The following is a 6,485-nucleotide window of genomic DNA, read 5'->3' as shown; positions in this document are numbered from 1 at the left end:
AAAATATTAAGGGTTTAGTTCGAAGGAAAAATTTATTAGGGACCAGATGTAAAAATCAAATATATATCAGGGACCAAAAATATATTTAAGCCTATATAAAAAAGAAGTAACACATTCACTGAGTCATATGCTAGGGCTTAGAAGTGTAGGTGAAACCTGGGATTGGGATTCTAAGAATATTAAACCAGACCCACATAACTTTTTTTAATAAAAAAACAAGGTCATTATGTGGTAGCCTTACACCTAGTTTATTTATTGAAATTAGATGTGTTCTCGGTACGGTTTGATTTGATTTTTTATTATCAAAAAGTCATCTGAATCAAACAAAAAGTTATATATAGTTTGGTTCGGTTCGGTTTGAATTTACTATCAAATTTGAACAGAATCAAACCAATCTTTCGCAGTTTGGTTTAGATCGGTTTTTGTGGTTTTTACTAACATACTATTCCATTGAAAATTATATACTTTCTTTTCATCTTTTTAAAAATCAAAATATATTAAAAAATGTTAATAAGAATCTACAAAACTTGTTAATATGATAAACATTCTATAATAAAAATAGGCTAAATTTCCATCAGTTCTATGATAAAAGTCGTATGGAAAAAGAAAAGAGTAAATACTCTTTAAGTTTCATATAAGCAATACTATAAAATAATGTGAAATTCAAGTGATATACACATAAAAAACATAACACTAAAGTAGTATGCATTTCAATTTGGTTCTATTTTAGAAACACAAACCACAAACTGAACCAAACAGATCAATTTAAGCACACATTCATCCAAACAAATCCAAAAGTTATTTGTTTGGATCAGTTTTCAGGTTTTTTTTTTTTTTTTTTTGCAATTTATGATTTTTACTTGGAACGGTTTGTATTTGAATACCCTTACTTCATATGTCTTTGTATGAAGTTTAATAGTCATGCGATGAGGGTGTAAAATAATTTTACGCTATCATCCAATCACAATTCATCATTGATATGACTTCTAAAGTGAAAATGATTATCATAAAAGTTAATAAACTTATCATGCATGATTAATTGTGATTGAATAATGGTGTAAAATTATTTACATTATCAGTGCATAGCCTACACACACACACACACAAAAGAAAAAATTTATCATATTGAAAACCATCTTAGTCCATGGACACATACATAAATGCAGGGGCGGATCCATAACTCTCCAAGATCAGTCAACAAGTATCATGGACTCAACCATTTCTCTATCCCTATTCCATAACAAAGTTCTTTGTGTGATCCAAGAGCACATATTAGTTACAAAGTTCATTGTGTGATCACGCAATAAATTAATTACTTTCAACACAAAAAAATAAGAGTTTAATGGTAATGCAGTGACAGTCTAAAAAGGGTTTACATTGTCATTCAATCACAAATCACAATTGGTATGATTTTCAAGATAATTTTGCAAAAATCAACAAAACTTATAATAAATTGTGGTTTATAATTGAATGAAACTTATTTTACATTGGTCATTTTTCTCAAAATTTAAAATAAAGCATATTTTTATTAGCAAAAAAATAATTTCATTGAGGAATTGGATGAAGGGTACAAGTGGTACCCACCCTTACAAACTTACAAACATAATATGTATGTGCTAAATGTTGTAACCCAAATGATTTAAACCCAACCTATATAAAATTTGTAAACATATATGTTGCCAATACTAACGTGAATGCAACCCATAATAGACTTGTAGAAGACAAAAGGAAATCCCACAAAACCTATTTGACTATATACTCCTCATAATTGTGAAATTTAAGTTAATTTGATAGTCAATTTTAACTAAGAATGACTATAATTTCTTCACTTTATTATTGTTTTTAATGAAATAATGAAGAAATTAATATCATTGTAAGTTTTTATTAGCAGAAGTCAAAAGAAGAAAATTTCAAGTGCTTTGGAGGAAAATTGATGTAAAACCTAGAAGAAAAAGCCTTGAAGAAAAGTTGGAAATTTGGACAGCTCGCTTAGCACACAAAACCGACTCAGCGTGCATGCTCGCTTAACAGCCAACTCACACTTAGCACGAAGAAGGCCCACGAGAAAGCTCCAGGTCGCGCTTAGCGCGTGATTAAATTGCCATTCTTGCTAAGCCTAGGAGTGCGCGCTCAGTGCAAAGTCAGCACGAAAAGTAAGTTACCTTAGGCCTATAAAAGGATAAGGAGAGGAAAGACACACCAATACATTGAGACTCAGAGCTCTCTAATGAATACATCTTAAGCCTGAGCATCTCAAATAGATGAAACCCTCTTTCTATGTCCATTATCCCCTTCTCTTCCTTTATCCATCCCTTCCTTTCTTCTATCCACATCAGCCCCTAAAGTATAAAGCCTCTCATACTAAATCCCATTGTTGGGAGCCTGATAGACTAACTCTTGTAATGTAACTCTTGTAAATGTATGAATATAGGTTTTGATGATGTCAAGGTATAATCAAACAAGATTGCTTCAACAAACATTCAAGGTTAAGCAAACAGAGATTGCTTAAAGATTAATTCAAGGTCAAACAAACAAGATCAAGAAAAGATAAGGCCTTAGAATAAACAAGATCAAGAAAAAGATAAAGAATATCACTGGTTCATCAGCTTTTGCCTCAAACACATTGTATCCAACAAATCAAGGCATTGGCAATCGATTACCAGACAATATAATCAATTACCAGAAGACATGTTTGCAAGTAAGCTTTCAAAAGGGTTTTAAAATTTGAAATTTGAATCTTGTAATCGATTACCAGTAACTACACTTCAAAAAACATTTTGAAAAGTCATGAACTTTCAAAATATAACCGTGTAATCGATTACCAGAACCCAGTAATCAATTACCAGTGAGAAAATTTCAGAAAAACTTTTTGAAAAGACACATTTGTTCAAACCATTTTGAAAAGGCACGATGAGCCTATATACATGTGTGTCTAACTTCAAAAAGTAAGAGAGAGAGTTTTCAAAGAGAACTTAATTGTCAAATGCTCTCTAAACAACTCTTGGTCAAACACTTGCAAATCTATTAAGAATTCATCTAGGAACTTCAACTTGTATTATCATCTCTAAAAGAGAGAAATTCCTCTAGGATCTTCAATTTGTATCATCTACTCTAAAGGAGAGAAATCTTTCTGTTCATCTATTGAACTCAATTGTAATCAAGAGACGGTGTGCCTCTTAGAGTGTGAGAATCTTGAACACAAGGGTGAGGGATCCCAAGGTGTGTTCAAAGTCTGTATAGGATTTACAGAGATAGTGGAAAATATAAAGTGGGTTGCTTGAGGACTGGACGTAGGCATGGAAAGTGGTCGAACCAGTATAAATCGAGTTTGCAATTCTCTCTTCCCTTATCTCATTTATTTTATTGCAATCAATTTTGTCTTGCACATTGAAAGAACATCGATTAAATTGATTGTTGCTTCTTCTTCTGCATTCTAAGCCTATCATTAAAAAGGGGGTTAAAAGATTGTTAGTGAGAAAATTTTGAAACTTAATTCACCCCTTCTTATGTTATTGAGGCCACTTGTCCAGCAAGTGGTATTAGAGCAGGATTCTTGTTTAAAGTTTAAAAAACTTCAAGAATAAGTATGACCTCATCTAACTTTCCATTTCCTGAGGGAAATTCTATTAATAGGCCTCTTGTTTTCAATGGCGAGGGTTATCATTATTGGAAAACCCGAATGCAGATATTTATAGAAGCCATAGATTAAATATATGGGAAGCCATTGAAATTGGTCCCTTCATTCCTTCAATAATAGTGGGAAATGCAACTATAGAAAAACCTAGAGAACAATGGGATGAATATGAAAGAAGAAGGGTTCATTATAATTTAAAATTCAAGAATATAATTACTTCTGCATTGGGCATGGATAAGTATTTTAGAGTTTCAAATTGTAAAAATGCAAAAAAAGATATGGGATACACTACAAGTAACCCATGAAGGCACAACTGATTTCAAGAGATCTAGAATAAACACTCTCACACATGAATATGAACTGTTTAGAATGAATCAAAATGAGACCATACAAGATATACAAAAGAGATCTACACATATAGTTAATCATCTTGGATCATTAGGAAAAATATTTCTTAATGAAGATCTCATTAACAAAGTGTTGAGATGTTTAAGCAGACAATGACAACCAAAAGTAACAGCAATTGCAGAATCAAAAGATCTCACCAACATGTCTCTTGCCACTCTCTTTGGAAAACTTCAAGAACATGAAATGGAACTTATGAGACTCCATCAACATGAAGAGGATGACAAAAAGAGGAAAGGAATTGCACCTCATCTTCTTCTATTCATGAGGAAAATGACAAAAAAGACTCAAATGAAAAGAAATTAGAAGAAGATGATGATTTCAGACTCTGTGAAGAGATTCAATAAATTTCTGAGAAACAAAGAAAATCAAAGGAGATTAAACTTCAATCCAAAGAACAAAGGAGAAGATTCCTCCTTAGTTCCTAAATGCTATGAATGCGATCAACCTGAGCACTTGAGATTTGATTGTCCTGTCTTTAAAAGAAGAATGAAAAAATCCGACAAGAAAAGTTTCAAAGATAAGAAAGATAAGAAAACATACATCACTTGGGAAGATAATTACATGGATTCATTAAGTGATTCAGAAAATGAAATCATAAATCTAGGCCTCATGGCCAAGGACTATGAAACATAGAAGAGGTAATGTCTTCTAACTATAACTTATCTATTTCTTTTGATGAACTCCAAGATGCATTCAATGATTTGCATAAAGAATCCGTCAAACTTGCCAAATTAGTTTCGTTTTCTAAGAAAAATATTTCAATTTTAGAAAAGGAAATTTTGAAATTAAATGAAGAGTTAGAAAATCTTAAATCTGAAGTTAAACCATCAAAATCAGTAGATAAAAACCAATCTTCTAGAAAATGCTTAATACAAGAAAACACTAAAGCATTTCATTCATGTGAATGTTGTGATAAATTTAAAGAAGAAATTGTAGATTTAAAAATTTCTCTTGGCAAATTTACTCTTGGTAAAAATAATTAAGATATTATAGTAGGCAAACACATATGTGTTTTTGATAAGGCTGGATTATGATATAATCTTAAAAATCAACAAAAGATGTATAAAAGTTTATTTGCCTCCACTCAAAAGACTAGTTCTCCCTTCTTAGCATGCTTTTACTATGGTAAGAAAGGTCATAATGCATTAACATGTTATATTAGAAAGAATGGTAGTAGCATTGGAAAAATGGTATGAGTTCCAAAATGATCCTTAGTCAAAATTAACATTCAAGGACCCAAGAAAATTTGGGTACCAAAATCAAAATATGATTATATGAATGATGGACTCCTTGAAGCAAAGTTGGTACATTGATAGTGGTTGCTCCATGGCTGGAGATGCATCAAAGTCTATTCATATTTCTCCCAAAAATAGTGAACATGTGATCTATGGAGACAACAACAAAGGTAAAATTGTTGGAGTTGGAAAAATAGGTACGAATCCCTCTACCTCCACAGAAAATGTTTTACTTATTGATGGTCTCAAGCATAGTTTATTAAGTATTTATCAATTATGTGATAAAGGCCTTTTGGTATCATTTGATTCTCATATATTCCAACAAGTGGTAACATTTTCTTTTAGGCCAAGAAATGATACTTTGAACGGTATGACATGTTCTACTCTTTTAATTTCTTATAAATTGCTGAATGCTTTTCTTCTCTCTGCTTATGATTTGTTTTTTATGTTAACAAATGGAGAGAGAATAAAAAATAAGATGGTAAGGGGAATTATCTATTTTTTGAGACAGTTTTGTTATATATGAAATCTTCAACTGTTTCATATAAGCAATCATTGCAAAATCTAGGGGGAGTGAACAATAGAAATAGATATTCTTTTTACTCCTAACCTACAGATGGTTGTAATCATCAAAAAAGGGGGAGAATGTGACTCATGCAGGTTTTGATGATGTTAAAAAGAATATACTTGATAATGGTTGTCATCATCAAAAAAGGGGAGAATATGAATCATGCAGGTTTTGATGATGCCAAAAAGAATTCACTTGATAATGATTGTCATCATCAAAAAGGGGGAGAATGTAAATGTATTAATATAGGTTTTGATGATGCCAAGGTATAATCAAATAAGATTGCTTCAACAAACATTCAAGGTTAAGCAAACAAAGATTGCTTAAAGATTAATTCAAGGTCAAACAAACAAGATCAAGAAAAAGATAAGGCCTTAGAATAAACAAGATCAAGAAAAAGATAAAGAATATCACTGTTTGATCAACTTTTGCCTCAAACACATTGTTTCCAATAAATCAAGGCACCGGTAATCGATTACCAGACAGTGTAATCGATTACCAGAAGACATGTTTGCAAGTAAGCTTTCAAAAGGGTTTTGAAATTTGAAATTTGAATCTTGTAATCGATTACCAGTAACAACACTTCAAAAAACGCTTTGAAAAGTCATGACTCTTCAAAATATAATTGTGTAATCAATTA

The sequence above is a fragment of the Glycine max genome, chromosome 9 (genome assembly GCF_000004515.6).
Source record: "Glycine max cultivar Williams 82 chromosome 9, Glycine_max_v4.0, whole genome shotgun sequence".
Taxonomy (NCBI): Eukaryota; Viridiplantae; Streptophyta; class Magnoliopsida; order Fabales; family Fabaceae; genus Glycine; species Glycine max.
This window is presented reverse-complemented; position numbering follows the sequence as displayed.